The 19,280-nt window shown below is 28.5% G+C and overlaps 1 protein-coding gene across 7 annotated transcripts in view; it reads left to right on the top strand.

Annotated features, from left to right (window-relative positions):
- The first annotated feature begins 2,623 nt into the window (after nt 1-2,623).
- LOC145971584 (uncharacterized protein CG3556) overlaps nt 2,624-19,280 on the top strand; it is a 65,802-nt gene continuing 49,145 nt past the window's right edge. For 3 of the 7 annotated variants that reach the window (XM_083099429.1, XM_083099431.1, XM_083099426.1), the window contains exons 1-3: nt 10,835-11,339; nt 11,483-11,784; nt 11,876-12,100. The gene's annotated coding sequence lies outside the window, so the exon portion shown is untranslated. Of the gene's footprint in view, nt 2,834-10,834; nt 11,340-11,482; nt 11,785-11,875; nt 12,101-19,280 lie in introns of those variants that run through there. The other 4 variants (XM_083099433.1, XM_083099430.1, XM_083099427.1 and 1 more) reach the window with 2 other exon arrangements.

Here is a 19,280-nt window from a genome sequence, read left to right as displayed (position 1 = left end):
TTGATTCCTCACATTGTTCTGTGCATAAAAGTATTAAGATCAGATAATCGAAAAATGAATATTTTACTAGATATTTTATGGTTTATGTAAAATTAAGAAATTATTTCAAGCCTCATAACTCGAAAAGTACTTAATGAAAAAATACTTAATTATAGTGTTTTGGAAAGCTCTCCAGATAAGCTACAAAAATATGCAAAAATATATAGGGTGTTCCATTCAAAAAATTCAAGGTGACCTTCATGTGACCTTCAAATGACTCTTCAAGGTCAAATCAATGACATTATCTTATGTCTCCCTTCGAATCAAACAACTTTTGTTTGAAACATTTTTTTCTTAAATGCTTTCTTAAAGAGATAATCTAGTAGAACTTTTAAAATGGGACATCCTGTATATATACAGGGTGTTCCCGGGTTAAATGGCCAAACTTAAAATATAAATTTGGGACCTCAAAACAAGCAAAAATTTCCTATGGAAGTTTACTCGCAAACGCTTCGTTCAAGAGATATCGACTTGTTAAGTTATAGAACCATAAGAATGAATAATATCGAAATAATCTAGGTTTATCTTTTTTATTGCTTTTTTTATTGCTTTACAGTAACCAAAATTTATAATTATTAAATATTTTGTTCAAAATGATAGCTTCCAGCTTGGAGACAAGTATTGCACCTATCGATCACAGAACGAGTGGATGACTGACATTGTACATCTGTAATTTCTTTGCACGCTTGTACTATCCTCCGTAAAAACAGAAGCCTATGAATGACCTTCAATCTTCAAAACAAATACAAAACAGAAATATTTCGGTATTATTCATTCCTATGGTTCTGTAACTTAACAAGTCGATATCTCTTGAACGAAGCGTTTGCGAGTAAACTTCCAGAGGAAATTTTTGCTTGTTTTGAGGTCCCAAATTTATATTTTAAGTTTGGCCATTTAACCCGGGAACACCCTGTATATATATACATAATCAGAAAATATTTTGATAAATATTGAGGTATTTGAAAAAAACGGGTGCACAGATTTAATATCGTTGTTAAATATGCAATTTATCATCGATAATGCGTTTCGTTGCATGTAGATACAATTTTAATTTTCATAATTCAGCGCTGTATATTGTAAAATGAATGTTACATCGTTCGTTTGTATTTATCCTATACAGCGCTGTGCAGTCGATTTAATTTTTAAATAGAGACCACAAAATAATAACGAAAAATATAACAGTGGTAGCGATAATAAATATTTTAATAAAATATTTTGGCAATATTCATTAAAGACTTGGTAAAAACCAAAAATTTTACGTATAATTATTATCATAAATAATTTTTATAATCTTATAAAAATAAATTTGCTAATAGTATAGAAAAAGAGAATCAATAGATTTTTCTTTAAAAATGCACAAATAAAAAGACTAATGTTATTTTTTAGACGGGTCCTCAACTTTGTTCAACGTAAATCAAAAGATCGCTCTATATAAACTAAATTATTTTTTCTAGATAGGCAATTGATCAGCAAACCAGTTTAAAGCATGATTCTTCAAAGGAGTCAATTCTTTCCTAATTCTTTCTACGGAATTCTTCCTAGTTACAATCCTGATAAAATGATGAAGAGGAATGTTAATTCATTGGAATTGCCCTGCTGAAAGCAAATAGATAAAGAAAGAAGTAAACAGGAAAATATAAATCATATGAATGAAAAAATAGCACTTCCAACGGATGTGAGCGGAGAAAATTCGCAGAAATAGAGAGACAACCAAAGAACCTGAGGAACAAGTTTTAAACAAGAGAGAAAAAGGGAGTGGTTTAGAAAAACAGATGGAATCGCAAATGGCTCGAAGGAATTTATGTCTGCTGTAAAGGATGCGTGCAAGTTTGCTAAGAGCTGACTAATTAGGAATGTTGGAAAAGAACAATGGGAGCAAGGATAGCGTTTAAATATTCGCACGCGCGAATTTTTATAGTTTATTATAGCAGATTATATATTAATGTATAAACATGTTACTGTACGTATATATAGACATACACTAATACGTATTTTATAATATAGTTTATTATATACACACACACACACAATATATATATATATATATATATATATATATATATATATATATACAATATATATAATATAAAAATATAATATAAATATATAATAAATGTGTGTGTGTATATATGTATATAAATCAAACTTTTGAGAATGCTTGTGTATGTTGCAATCAACATCGCAAAAGAATATTTCCAAACGAATATTTTAGTACATAAATATTATTTTTTCCAGAGTATGAAGTTTTCGTTTATTTTATATTTTATTATATTATAATTTTGTGATATTTTTTTACTTTTAGGATTTTGTATACATATTTTCATGTGTGTGTGTGTGTGTGTGTGTTAATTTAATATAGTGAGTTTTGTACCATATTATTCTTACGCGCGGATGTATATAAATGGATCATTGAAATATCTTTGTTTGTTCGAAAGTTGGACTGAGATGCGACTAGATGCTGTTTTTCTGTTGTTGAGTGAAATAGTGAGGGCGGTTCTCCAATCTCTCTCTTTCTTTCTCTCACGAGCGTCGCGGCGCGGCTGTTTCTGGGTTTGGTCTGCATTGCGCATTCACGAGACAGGCGCATCGTAGCGGTGGTCGCCCGTCGTCGTCGTTGTCGTCGTCGTCGTCGTCGTCGTCGTGGTCGCCATCGAATCAGTTTCGACGGTGGCCTTGATAAGGAGTTCAGCGCTATCGGGACGGTAAAGAAAGGAGAATACAAAATAATACGAGGAATTCATCTACGAGACGATACGAAGAGAGAGAAGACGACGTTTGTCTTGTTGAAAACGTGGTAAGCGACTCTTTCAAACAATCTTCAGAATCGAAATTAAAGACTCGGGTTTGGCATAAAAGGGACGTATTCGAGAGCCTCCAAGAAAATTCTTCGCTCGACTTAATCGGTCTTTATGTATTTGACTCAATTGTCGGGCTTTGCCTTTGAGGCAATCAAATTAGATGAATTATCGTGAATGATAATAATTAGGGATATAGGATTGCTGTTACGTTTGAAAAAAATTATATTTCGGACAATGAGGTGTGTGTGTGTGTGTGTGTGTGTGTGTGTAAAAACTTTCTATCATAAACTTTTATATAAACGATATGATAAAAATATGTTCCTAATATTAAGGAGAAATTGGACGACAAAAGTTAATAAATCTGATACATATGTAAATACATATTAATTTGACATATTGCACTTTTAGCGTTATAAAATATAATCCCTAGAAACTTACCTTTTTAAAAAAAGGTAAAAAAAAGGGCGCCAAGTTCATGCATTAATTGTATCCAACTGTTATATTGTCTACAAAAATAATGATATCAAAAAATTGCGCCAAGAATAAAAATTTGTACAAGATAAATAAAAGTACAAGGAAGAAAACTTGTACAAGTTAAATAGAAATATTTTAATTGAAAACATTGTTATACAAAATAGTTGTTTTAATTTTCAAAAATAATAATGTTAAAAAATTAAAAATTTATTTAAAAATTAAAAACTAAGAATTAACATAAAGCAAAAAAGTAAAAAAAATTGTAATTAAGAAAATTTGGCGCTGCCAATAAAATTTGCACATATTCCAATTAAATATATATTTAAAAAATTGGAACATATTCCAATTATTAGTCTAACATTTGAATTTAATGACCTAATTTCTTTAATTAATTTATATTGATTTATGTTTGGAAATTTAGACTTTTAAGCTGAACAATATATTAATAAAATTGGCAGCGCCAAGTTTTTTTAATTACAATTGTGTGTAAATTAGTTTGATATAGTTTGATATAATATTTGCGCGCGCGCCCACACACACACACACACACACACACACGTGTATGTATGTGTGTATGTTTGTATGTATGTATATACTCTATCACGATTTTAATTTTACGACGAAAAAATCAAAAAATAAAATAAAAATTTATATAATAAAAAATTTGTACAATAAAATAAAAATGAAAAAAATTTTAATTCTACAAATCTTTACTTTTTTTTAACTCTTACACACAATTTAATAAAGTTATTAATTTTCTATTTCAAAAGCCTAAAAATGCTTCGTAAAATATCGAATTCATGACTCTCGAAATTAGGTTTATAACTTTTAATGTAGATCATCCAGTTTCTTAAAGTTCTGAGAAAAATTTTGGAAACTATTTTTTAATTATATTGTGTTATATTCAATATATTATGTTAAGAATAAATGAAAATATTTATAACATATTTGGTCATACATATATTTAGTGAAATTTGTCAAAATTATGGGAATTTGAATATTTTAAAATTATATTGTGTAAGCATTCAAATATTAAATAATGTGAGAAAAAGAGAGAAATTATAACAATAATATCAATGAAAACTTCAAGTAACTCTATTTGATAAGTAAGATATATATATACACACACACACACACACACACACACACACACACACACACACACACACACATATATATATATATACATATACATATATATAAATATTCATATAAAACCCAAAGTATATGCATATATAAATTCCTTATATAAAAAAAAGAAATGTACTTTTTTGTCATATAAAATAACGTTACATATAAAATTTGGAAAGTAAAATGAAATTATCACACCTTAGAAAGAGGCATCAAGTGCAACTTGAAAAATTGCTATTCTTCGTTCAAAGTTTATTTTTTCAAGAAAAGTTCCGCGACTTTTCGAAACTAGTTTACTTTATATATGTATTGTATCATAATCATATATTATTTATAAATCTCTAAATAGCGGGACCGCGAATCAATCCAGAATTGTGACTAAACAAATTTATATTTTCTTGGAATAATTATATAAAATTGCATAATACATACGTATAATATATATTGTGATTTTGTAGAAATATACAAAACCGATCGAAAAAGGTTGTAAATGCTTTGATTTTATTCCAGATACAAAAAACATATAGGACTGCTTAGTTACAATATTCCGAGTAAATTACATGAGCCCGAGAGTAAATATTGTCATAATATCAAATGTGATGATTAATAATAATAATACTGTTTTGATTAATACTCGTATTATACATATATTTCGAGCTAACAAAATTTTAGTTTAAAAAGATTTTCTTACAAGAAAATTTTGTGAACATGGAAATTTTGATTTTAAAGAAATTTGTATATATGCAAGGAAAGTAAATAGAATGAATTTAGAAATTTTTATTTGATACTAAAATGATTTTAAAGAGTAAAAAAAATTATTCTTTATACGTATAGTAACTTTCGATTTTTCTTGATATATCTCAAAATTTGAGATATCAAAAAATATTTTATCAAAAGCTTCATAAAGACACTTTTATTTAATTAGGTCAATATAATTATGAAAAAATATTTGTTAAAAAAAATTGTTTCAAAATTTTCATTTCTTTTTAAATTTTATTTTCGCCATTAAATAGAAGTGTTTCTATGATAAAATTTTTGAAAAAAGATTTTTTGAAATCAAGTAATTTTCGAGATAAAAAGCCGATTTTATATATAAGGAATGATTGTACCTCTTAGAATCACTTTTTGAAAATGATTTTAGCACTAATTGAAAATTTCGGGATTTCCTTATTAGAACATCTTATTTTAATATATGCATATATAATAATTTCTTTTTATATTTTCCAATTTTTTTGCTGAAATTTAATTCTCCAATTTTTTGTATTGAAAATTAAGCTTGCCTTTTGAGGCATCCTTCATACAAAAATTAATCGTTAAATTATTTATTATAATCACATAATTTTTCCATAATTATTATTTATCTAAGAAAAAGCTTGCCAAAAAATATCAATGATAATTTTTGTAATTTTTTATTATGACGTGGTAATAACAAGAATTTGAAGTTTCTACCCTCTTTTAGCTTTTGGAAATTCTCTCGTCCCAGACATATCAAGCTTTTTTTGTACAGATATATATCATACATCGCATATATTACGTCGGCGTGCACTTTATTGAACTTAACCACTTGAAAAATCACTCGGTCAATAACTTATTTAGTATTGTCAACTTTGAACATCTGCTGTCATTATTTGTTGTCTATATGTACCTCATTGAATTCTGCTGATACTGAAAATATAGATTTTTTTAGATTTCAATTATAATTAAAATGCTTTCGACTAACGGAACGGATAATATATCTGCATTACACACATGAAAGTTGAATGTAATAAATAATAATCTTGATGTTATTATGATAATCTTTAAAAACTTACCTTTTTAAAAAGAAGGTAAAAAATTATGCCAACTAAGGATAAGAACTTGTACAAATTTAAATAAAAATATTTTAATTAAAAACACTGTTATACAAAATATGTAGGTTTTTAATTTCCAAAAACAATAATATTAAAAAGTCAAATATTTATTTAAAAATTGAAAATTGAACAATAATATATAAAATAAAAAAAATAAAAAAAAATAAAAAAATTTTAAAACGATGCTGCTAAGAATAATATGCTAATAAATAAATTCTTCTTATACTTCTTATACCTTTAAGCTGAACAATATGAATAATATGCTAATAAAATTGCAGCGCCAAGTTTTTTTAAATTAAAATTTTCTTGTTCCAATTAATTTTCAATTTTTAAATAAATTTTTAATTTTTTAATACTATTATTTTTAGATATTATTAAAAAACAATTATTTTTTATAACAATATTTTCAATTAAAATATTTTTATTTAAACTTGTATAAGTTTTTATCTTTAATTGGCATAATTTTTATATCGCTATTTTTGTAGGTAATACAACAGTTACACAATTGGTACTTACACCTTTTTTTTTAAATATAAGTTTTTAGGGATTATATCACTTCTTTTTTAGTGTAATTTGCTTAGAGATGTTATATTAAAAACAAATTTAAAAAAATAATATGCAATTTATAAATTACATCAAGTTTAAATTATTAGATTTAAAGATATGTTTAACATAAATGTATTTTACAGATAGCTGTACAATTTAATATTATTTTAATGATGCATATAGAGTTGAAAATTCTTAAGCTAATATATTTCAAAAAATTTGCTTATAAAGAAATTATATACTTTTCTCCTGTATAGTATTTTTGGATAGTAATATCAGATTAACATATATTACACACTTTTTATTAAACATATTTAACATATATTACTTTTTATAAATATTATTCATAATAAATATTATTTCTAATAAATAAATCATCTGTGTGTATGCTCTTATGTATGCAAGATAATAAGATAATTCATATAATACATGTTACAACTTTATGAAATAACTTAATCTATTGAGAAACAACATGAACTGTATATACATTTATAGAATATATTATTTGTGTTTAATTTTAATAAACATATACAATAGGATACAAAATTATTTGATTTTATTAAAATATTGCAGAAAGTTTATGCTTATATAAAAATTTTTTTCGAATAACATTTCTGTATACTTTGATCAAAGAATATATATATATATACATATATATATATATTCATATTTTTTGTATATTACATTTAAATATTTATTTGTTATAAATAAATCATTCATGTGTATGTTTTTACATATGTAAGATTACTGATAGATGTTCTTATATACAGGGTGATTCTAAACAAACATTTTTCTTTAAAATATCGAATTCTTGAGTGAATTCTAAAACGATTTTTCCTTTTGCAAAATTTTGTCCGAAGCTTAGTTTTTAAACTATAAGAGAAAATAGTTAACTAATTACGGAACGAGTACGAGAGGTAGGCAGGGACGGCGCGAATCACCGTCTGATATAGGCGATTACGTGGGGCGCTCGCTGCGATCAGCTGATTGCTATACGCGATGAGTGTAGCAATCAGTATGTGTGTGTGTGAGAGAGAGAGAGAGAAAGAGAGAATAGGTATACACACATGCACGTTAATTCTCTCTCTCTCTCTCTCTCTCTCTCTCTCTCTCTCTCTCATTCTGACTCACTCACTTATTATTTATTCTTATCTTGTAGAGAATCTTCATACTGCTGATAAATAATTGTTACGCGTTAACATTATACCACGCGCGTTTCTTTCTTTAAGTCGTTTTCGTAATTAATTTATATCGAGTGTGTGATTAGTAATTGAGTGCGTTAATCGTTTATAAATTCGTTAGTAAATTTTATCGATCGTGAGTGATTAAGTGCGTGAATAAATTCGTAAGTAACAATAAAAGAAAAGAAAAAACTTTTCTTTCGTCTAACACGGTGTGTTAGAGTGTATGTGTATGAATTAGGGAAACGTCTCATTGTTATCAAGGTGTAATTATTTATCAGCAGTATGAAGAATCTCTACAAGAATAAATAATAAGTGAGTGAGTGAGAATGAGGGAGAGAGAGAGAGAGAGAGAGAGAGAGAAAGAATTAACGTGCATGTGTATATACGCTTGTACATTCTCTCACACACACACACACACACACACACACACACACACACAGATACACTCATCTCGTATGGCAATCAGCTGATCGCGGCGAGCGCCTCACGTAATCGCCTATATCGGACGATGAATCGCGCCGTCCCTGTCTATCTCTCGTACTCGTTCCGTAATTAGTTAACTATTTTCTTTTATAGTTTAAAAACTAAGCTCCGGACAAAATTTTGCAAAAAGAAAAATCGTCTTAGAATTCACTCAAGAATTCGATATTTTAAAGACAAATGTTTGATTAGAATCACCCTGTATATGCAAGATAACTTGTGTAATATACACAGTTTTATGAAATAACTTAAAGCGAAACAACAAGAAAGGTATATAAGATATTTATGGAATATATTGTTTATTAAGAGTTTGTTTAGTTCACACTTCTTTATCTTATTTATAATCCTCATTTCTAAAGAATTAAATCTATTCCGTATTCTATTCTAAACAAATTCTATTCTATTTCGTATTATTCCATTCTAAACAAATCCTGCATATATCGCTTCTACTCCTTCTAAACAAGTCATATATTCTATAAATATATCCTACATACAATTCCTAGTATTTCTAATGATCTAAGTTATTTCATAAAAAAAAACTGCATAATATTTTTACATAATTTATCTTGTACATGTAACAGTATATACGAGTTAGATATGCACAAGAATAAAAAGAGCATACACACTGATAATGTTATAATAAATAAACACACACAAACACACTATTTGAATATGATATATAAAAATAATATAAAGTGATTACACGATTAAACTCCATAAAAATGCTATTTAGAACAAAAGTATATAGTCATATTTCTTAAGCAAGAATTTCTTATAATATCTAAAATTAGATTAATAATTTTGAATATGTGTATATATTTAAAAGACTATTTGTGTATATTAAAAAAAAACTATTTGTGTATATTTAAAGAAACTAAACAAGAAAATATCCTACATATAGTACTTGTTGTTTTTGAATGGATCAATTATTTCGTAAAATTGTATATAGGGTAGGGCAAAAGTTCCGGAACGGCTAAATATCTCAGAAAATATTAATTTTCTGAAAAAAAGGATTAGACAGAAAAAATGGCTGGAAAAAAATCTATTAGCTGATGGTATTTATTTGACCTTGGGATGACCTTGAAAAGCGCGGTCAAGGTCACCATAAAAATCTTAAATGGCAACCCCTATTTTTTATTACATATTCTTGTAGCTGAGGTCGGGAGCTTTCCAAAACACTATAATTAAGTTAGTTTTCATTAAGTACTTTTCGAGTTATGAGGCTTGAAATCATTTCTTAATTTTACATAAACCATAAAATATCTTGTAAAATATTCATTTTTCGATTATCTTACCTTGATACTTTTATGTAGAAAATAATAAGAGGAATCAATTGATGTAAAGAAAACACATAGTTATTTTTAAGGAAAAATATGTAATTTGCAATTAATAATGATTAATCATGTATGTTTTCTCTTTCTATGTGTTATATATATGTACAGGGTGTTTTCGCAACGTACACATCATTAAGTCGGGTTGCCTATCTGTCCACCGTCAAAGACATGCTTTATTGGGCTCGCAAAATAAGATTAAAATGCAAATTCGAAGGGGAATAAGGAAAGGGAAATCGGTTTTTATCACTCTGTAGTGAACAGTTGTGAAATTTAACAATATAAATAAAATATTTATTTAATAATATAGATAAAATAACATAAATAATTTAATAAAAAGATTTGAACAAATATAATAAAAAATACACACACACTTATAATGAATAATATTTTTTATTTTTAAATATAATAAATTATAAAAATTCGATATAATCACTATTTTTTCCTAAACAAGGAGCAATTCTGTGCATGAAAATGTCTCTCATTCGTTTTATCATGAGAGGAGTGATTTCTGCACACGCGTTACGAAATCTATTTTTAAGAATTTCCAACTTCATTTTCCTGCAAAATTTGATACACTTTATTTTTTAAGAAGCTCATAATAAAAAATACTTATTATATCTATGCATCCATCACTTCCAAAAATTACTTCGTAGAATATTTCTCCGAAGAATATTTTTCAAAAATATATCGTCCGGCATCATTGAAATTCATTTACATAAATTGAGTAAGTTAATATAAAGTTGATGACATAATTAATAAGTTGGTAAATAATAACAATGTTTGGTATGTTGCAATAAAATAATAAAAATAAATTTTTTTAAGTAAACTTATATGTTCAATAAGCTATTCAAAAAAATTTAAACGTCGTGGCATATCACCAAATGTGTGCTTTTATTGTATGCTATTTAAATATGGATGCCAACCCAAGGAATGTTTAATAATTTTTTGAATGGTAACATGGGTCATGTTCAAATCAACAAACAAAAGATGATCAAGAAACTATAAAAACAGAAATGCATCTGGATACTCAAACAATTTTGTTGACGTGAAAATCATAAGTAAGAGATTACAATGGAAGGAAATCATTATTCATATAAAGAATTAACGGACTGATCCTTATTTATGGCGAGTATCGAAAAAATCAAAGCCAAGCGACTGCACTTTACGCTCAAAGATTTCCGGACAGACGACATGTGGATCATAGTCTTTCATCGCTTGTGTGAAAGATTAAAAAGAAATGGACAATTTTACAAATCCACCAGGCCGATTCATGTTTCACAAAAAAGACAAGAAATAATTGATGCTGTTCAAGAGGCTGTTATGGCAAATCCTTATATAAGCACAAGAGCAGTTGCCGCAGATTTGAACATGAATCATGTTACCCTTCATAAAATTATTAAATATTCCCTGGGTTGGCATCCATTTAAACGGCATATAACACACAAGCTCATACCTGGTGATATACTACGACGAATAAATTTTTGTGAATGGATTATTGAACACGTAAGTATATTTATATTAGTATAGTTATATGTAAAAATTTATTTTCTATTTTTTGTTGCAACATATCAGACGTTGTTGTTATTTACCAACTTATCAATTGATATCAGTCAATTTTACTAATACTCTATACTCGATTTATGCAGATGAATTTCAATGATGTCGGAAACGATATATTTTTGAAAAACATTCTCTGGAGTGACGAGGCAATTTTTAAAAGCGACGGATACATAAACAGACAATAAACATCATTATACACAGCATAATTCACATTGTATGAAGAAAAGAAACATTCAAGGCAGATGGACTATAAAAGTGTGGCTAGGAATAGTAGGGGATTACATTATCGGTCCCGAATTTATTCAAGACAATGTTAATGCAGATTATTATGCAAATTTTTTACCCATCGGCTTGATGAACACCTTGAAGATGTGCCACTAGCTAACAGGTTAGAAATAATATTCCAATAAGATGGACATCCCGCTCATACTTCTATTTTGACAAGAATTATCTTAAATCAAAAATTTCCCGGGAGATAGGACTTCATGGTTCTCAGGAATGGCCACTACGCTCTCCGAATCTCACACCTATGGACTTTTTCATGTAGAGCTTCTTAAAAAATAAAGTGTATCAAACTCTGCCGGAAAATGCAGAAATTTTTAAAAACAGAATTCGTAACGCGTGTGCAGAGATCACTCCTCTCATGATAAGACGAGTGAGAGAAAATTTCATGCGCAGAATTGCTCTATGTTTAGAAGAAAATGGTGGTTATATTGAACAATTATTATAATTTATTATATTATATTTATATAAAGATCAAAAATATTTTTCATTATTATAATTTTATTATTATTTTTCATTTTTTATTATAATTTTTTTGTTTAAATTTGTTTGTTAAATTTTGTTTACGTTATTAATATATGTTAATATATATTATTAAATATTATAATTAAATACAGTGTATTAACCTAAATTAATAATATGTTATAACTTATATTAAATAATAAATAAACTATGTAGAGAACATTCTCTATACAGGGTGTCCCATTTTAATGTCCCACCCCAAATAACTTTCTTATTTTTAATTTTAGAAAAAGATGTTTCAGACAGAAGTTGTATGGTTTCAAGGGGGACATAAAGTGGTGTCATTAGTTTGACCTTGAATAGTTGCTTCAAGGTCACGTAAAGGTCACCTTCAATTTTTTAAATGAAACCTCTTACTTTCTATTGCATATTTTTGTAGCTTATCTCGAGAGCTTTCCAAAACACTATAATTAAGTACCTTTTCGTTAAGAACTTTTTGAGTTATGAGGCTTGAAATAATTTCTTAATTTTACACAAACCGTAAAATATCTTGTAAAATATTCATTTTTCGATTATCTTACCTTAATACTTTTATGTACAAAATAATGAGAGGAATCAATTGGTGTAAAGAAAACACATAGTTGTTTTTAAGAAAAAATATGTAATTTGCAATTAACAATTCCATATTTTTTCTTAAAAACAACTATGTGTTTTCTTTACACCAATTGATTCCTCTCATTATTTTGTACATAAAAGTATTAAGGTAAGATAATCGAAAAATGAATATTTTACAAGATATTTTACGGTTTATGTAAAATTAAAAAATTATTTCAAGCCTCATAACTCAAAAAGTACTTAACGAAAAGGTACTTAATTATAGTGTTTTAGAAAACTCTTGAGATAAGCTACAAGAATATGCAATAGAAAGTAAGGGGTTTCATTTAAAAAATTGAAGGTGACTTTTACGTGACCTTGAAGCAACTATTCAAGGTCAAACTAATGACACCACCTTATGTCCCCCTTGAAACCATACAACTTTTGTCTGAAACATCTTTTTCTAAAATTAAAAATAAGAAAGTTATTTGGGGTGGGACATTAAAATGGGACACCCTGTATATTATATTTTCTATATATTATTATAATCTCTATTATTAAGTGTATTTTATCTATATCAGAGCTGTCCACGTTTTGCACTTTTCGGCCGATTTCCGTGAGTCAACGCCTATCGCCCCCCCCCCCCCCCCCCCTTACGTCTCGAGACCTTAACAACGAGCCATCTAACAACCGTAACCAAGACGCACGACATTTTACTACAGGAGCGACGCATCTATAACGCGATGCCGTTCCCTACGCCCCGTCTGCCAAAGGTCAATATTTTAAATATGCGAGTTCTTTAAAATTTAGATATCTCTTTAGATAATTAATTAAATAATAATTATTTAATTCAAAATGTATAACAAAGTTTCAATTCCCGATTATTAATTACATTTACGATGTGATAATCGTAAAATATGTATTATTAAATTATACATATGTATATTTTATTATATTATATTAATAAAATGAGGCGATAGGCGTTGACTCACGGAAATCGGCCGAAAAGTACAAAACGTGGACAGCTCTGATCTATATTATTAAATTTCTATATATTATTATAATCTATATTATTAAATATATTTTATCTATATTATTAAATTTCACAACTATTCACTACAGAGTGATAAAAGCCAATTTCCCTTTCCTTATTACCCTTCGAACTTGCATTCTGATTGGATTGTAGTAGCATGTGAGGGTTGGAATTCACACACGAGTTTTGCTTGTATGACACTTTATTATGAATCTTTGGTACGTGAGGTCTCGGCCTCATTAATATAGATAATATGAGTTGCCGCGTGGAGAGATTCGGTCTCCACTGATCTGTTTTTGATTTCAAAAGAAACGAAAAAACGGAAAGCTCGGTCTCCTATGTCGCAATGTAAAAATTTTGTATATGCGGACGTTAAGACGGACGACAACGGACTCGCCCGCACTTGAGTCGGTCCTCTCGAAAAGGTCCCCGAAGGGCGGAGGACGCGCGTGCGAGGTTTTCTCACCTTGGTCCCTACATGCTTGTGAACCGTCGAGTTTACGGGCTCGCAGGCCCGTCGCTCAACGCTCGTCGCGAGTAGATAAGATGTTTCAAAAATGCTATCGAGCATCAATGTTTACAGTGAGCCCACTATGGTTTCGTATTGCACGCAACACTGATCTTATTTTGCGAGCCCAATAAAGCATACCCCTGATGGTGGGCAAATAGGCAATTCGACTTAATGATGTGTATGTTGCGGAAACATCCTGTACACGATGATGACAATGATAAAGTTGTTTCTTAAATGAAAATTACCACATTATGATATCTCCGTTTATAAAACATGCAGAACAAAAATAAAGATACATTTTTTATAGAATTCAAACTTGATCTATCGATAAATCTAATAAGAATTCGATCCGTTCAGCCGTTATCGAGGTTCGATAATCTAAGATACTCTCAATTATTCGATTCGCGTATAAATATATAAGATGCCTCGCTACTGCGCCTAAAATTGGTGCGATGTATTTATATAATATATGTTGTTTCACAATGTTTACATTCACATGTAAAGATAAATATGACAAATTACATTAAGAGGCACTATTTATAAATCAACATGTATTAAATATATGTATTAAATATATGTTGATAGGTCTCAATTGTATCTAACATTATTTCAATAATAAGTATTAAAAAAGTATCATATAAAAAATTATATTTGAATTACATTTAATGTTGAAAGTAATCACACAACCGCGACCTCATCTTTATCGTATAACCATTATTTCGAATTATAGTTCGCCGCAAGTTATCGAAATACAGCTTTTTTTACAATTGTGTCGAGTTTATTTCATACAACTTTAACTGTTTTCTTTTTTTTCGAAAACAATTTCGCAATTATTTCCGACAATGACATTGTTCCTGCCGTTGACAATTTTTTCCCGTTCGCCGTCATTCAAGTTTATTAAATACGAAACGAGCTTTTGTGTTGTTAAAGTGTAGTATACGCGATGCAATCTCTTATCGTGATTAAAAAAAAAACAATTTTTCTTGATCAGTGAAAAAACGCAGTTTTACCAACCAGTCAGATTATACATATAATCATAATGTAATCATGATCGTGATGATGCTCGCGATGAAGGCTATTTTATAGTTCCAAAGTCCACGAGCAGCGGCGACTGTAAGCCATTTAGTCGTGGTTCTAAGCGAGTTCCAAGACTCTCAGGGGAACAATGGTGTATAACGCCATATATATCATATATATTGTTATGTGTATACGTTAGAAGAATACACGGTAGGGAATCGAGTCGGATAATCTTTCCTCTCTTCCCTACCTTTCTAGGGTAGGTAACCGAATCGTTACACCGCGATATTGCATTACCGCTGTCACTGTTATTGTTTCTCATTGATGTTCCTCCTCGGTATAATATCATTACATATATGCAGTTGTGTTGCACAATGAAGATGTGTGCTTAGTCCAGTCAGATCAAGGTTTTATTGCTCTTCTAATATTTTCTTCTATTTTAACTCGGTAACACATAGATTTAATTTCTTCGAATATGTATTATTGATGGAATAACTATATAAATCATAACAGCTCACATTTTTTACTTTGAAAAATTAAAGGACAATATAAAATTTTCAATTCATAGTGTTTTTTATGTTAAAGAAAGTTACATTAAAATTTAGAGTGCCATGCTAGAAGAAATTGCTTTTTTTATTTTTACTTCTTTTCTATTCATTTGTTTATTTTATATTTAAATTGCATTTCTTTTTTTATTTTTATTTATTTAAAAAAAATTAATCTATTTATATTTTTATTTACCTTATATTTACTTATATATATTTATATTTAACGTGATTTTACGTGATTATACGATTCTTTCATCTAAATATCTCATATGACTTTTCCATGAAATAGCTGTACTACTTATGTCAAACATTCACTTCTACTGTAATATTTAATTTCTTGCATATGAAAAAAATTAATATCTAATTGTATACATAATAATAATAATGAAGTACAATAATAACATAATAATAGTAAAATTAAGTATAATATACATTATAATACTAGAACAAATGTAACTTTTATTGGAATGGCCGAATTGATGAGAATTGTTATCGCGCCATTGATCTGATTATTACAATTATTTATTAATTCTGAATGTTATCGCGTTATATATTCAAATTATGTACATAATACTTATTTTCCAAAAATTTGTTATTTTCTGTTGTTTTCTGTTGTTTTTCAAAAAAGTGTATTTCAAAATGATATGACTGTATTTTGGGAACAATCAATTTTCTTCGAGCAAATTTTTTTTATGTAATTATAGATGACTATATCGAGAAATATTGACCGAGAAACAACATAAAAATACACTGAAATTTCATAAGAGTAAATCGCGAAAGAATATATTGCATTCTTTCCACGCGATAAGCTACTCTCGAGTAACAAAAAGGGATAACAGTCTAGCCACCCAGCAAGTTGCGCAGAGTTGCGGATGCAATATTCTCTTGTGGTAGCGTAAAAAAACATGTTCACACAAATTTCACAAGTAACTGTCGTGTGAAACGATACTTTCTATAGTCTTGAATGTAACGGAAGATAGTTTCGTTAGAATATACCAGAATCCGGTACAATCTACTTTTACGAGGTTTCAGTATGTTATTAGATAGAAATCGATCAATAATCTGAAAATAATGTGGTATAATCGAAATAATTCTGAAAGATTGATATGTGATTTTATTTTAACTGACCTGTATATAGACCGTTCGCGATTCGGAGTAAAACCGACAATATAACAAGATATAGAATGTTCCAAAATTAATTATTGGATATCGTTTTCAGTTCAGATTCTCAAGAGAATCTTTCTCTTTCTCAGACCAACTTTTGAAGTTAAACTTTCCTCAGCGAAAATGTTGAGGAAGATTATTATTTTATTGTAATTTTTATTTATCGTACATATGTGAATGGAAAAGGAAAAATAGAAGTACCAAAGCAAAAAAGAACAAACAGTAAGGAGAGAGAGAGGAAAGGGGAGGAAGGGAGAGGAGGAGAAGAGAGAGAGAGAGAGAGAGAGAGAGAGAGAGAGAGAGAGAGCGCATCACCCAGGTATATATTACATAGATTTCTCTGTGTATAGTACACATACACACACACACACACACACACACACACACACAAAACATACAAAACACACACGCGTGTGCGCGTGTGCGTGAGAGTGGTAGGCACCGTGATATCGATCGCACGCAGTATCGCGCTACAAGACCATGTTCGAACGTCTGGCGTCTCTCGTGTATTCCACTTGCTCAGATATAGCACATATAACCGTTGAGATAGACACATAATTTATATCATGAATAGAGGTATATACCATGTACACCATCCACACACACACACACACACACACACACATATATATATACATTCACCATGTTTCATACTATATATGCACGCCATGCTGATCTCTTTGTTAAAACGTTTCATAAAGCGAGTCTGAGTAGATTCGCCGATAATTAATGACTAAGCGATGACGCTCATTCGATATCATCGATCGTCATATAGGCGGATTCGTAAATGTGCAAATCCATAAGAATTCCCAAAAAGTAAACACTGATGAATCAGACGCGCGGCTTTTGTACACCGTGGCTCTACATCGAAAATGATAAATGTATAAAGGAAAAGATTTGATATATTTGATATTTATGTTTAATTTATATATTTGATATTTATGTTTAATTTATATTTATATATTTTTTTAAATATTTTATATTATAGTTTGTAACAGAGAGAAAGAGAAAGAGAGAGAATTTGATTTTTAACTACAGAGTAAATTAATTAAAGGAAATAAATATCCTTATGTTAAATATGTTTCGTTAATGATGTATTATTATAATTATTGTATACAATTATTATTACTACAGTTACATTAGTTACAAATTGATCAGAGCAATCATTGAGTTTAAATTTAATGATAATATTTGAAAATAATAATATTTATTGAATGATAATATTTATGTGTCTATTACATAAGACCAAATATGTAACATCATTTTTTTACCTCGTAAAGATTGCTATCAAAAGATAATTAATATGTCTAATTATTCTTATATAAATTTCTATTATATCGCCAAGAGAAGTGTTAGAATTTTTATATATTCCACAGCATTCTACATTTTTACATTATTCTATTGTATTAGAACATACTAGTTGCAAATCAGCTAATGATTCTCAAAATACGAGACAGATATAATTCTACATGTTGACAGACGATGTCGATTTCGCGCAAATGTCGGGCTGATATCGATTAACGACTTGATTTAGCGTTGATCGCGATTAGTGGGCACGAATAGTTGAATAACCATCGTACTCAGGAATGCATATTTATCAATATTTGTGACTTGAATCGGAAATTCGGGCACAAAGCTCGAATTCACTTTCGACTTCATTTTCTTTTTTTCTTCTTTATCCTTTATGTTTGTCTGTAAGCCAAAAAGTTTAACGAAACACGAATGTTTAAATATTCATAGTATATTCTACTAATGAAGAAAAACATCGAGAACTTTTCACTAAAAGATTTACTCGCGGGAATACATACGAAAACAAATGTCGACTTGTTGACAGCGACTTTTCATTGCTTCGTAAAAGAAGGATGAGCTATTATAGAAACTATGATGAACTATTATAGAAATATTAAACAAATTGTAAATATGCAAATTATATTTGATTGATGAATATTGTTGAATTGTTTTGTCGATGAATAATTACATTTATAAATAACGTTAAGTCTTATGTGCATTGAGAGAAATAAATGATTGTAGTTATCATAATATAATTCATTATAGTATCGCTATATCGTATATAGCATAGTAGTAACATTGTAATTATATAGCATTAGCCCAATTAATTAATAACAAACATTAAAATAATTAAATAAATAATAAAATTATTACATTTAAATAAATTTAAATTTATTTAATTCATAAAAAAATTAATTCATAGAATATCATTTTTTTGAGAGAGAGAATTTCTATTTTGTGTCTTGAATAAAATACCTATTTGA

Source organism: Camponotus vicinus, unplaced genomic scaffold, assembly GCF_025532165.1.
Source record: "Camponotus vicinus isolate PSW18456_S1 unplaced genomic scaffold, iyCamVici1.0 SCAF_5, whole genome shotgun sequence".
NCBI lineage: Eukaryota > Metazoa > Arthropoda > Insecta > Hymenoptera > Formicidae > Camponotus > Camponotus vicinus.
The sequence above is the reverse complement of the archived record's forward strand: the minus strand, read 5'-3'. Positions and strand labels throughout refer to the sequence as shown.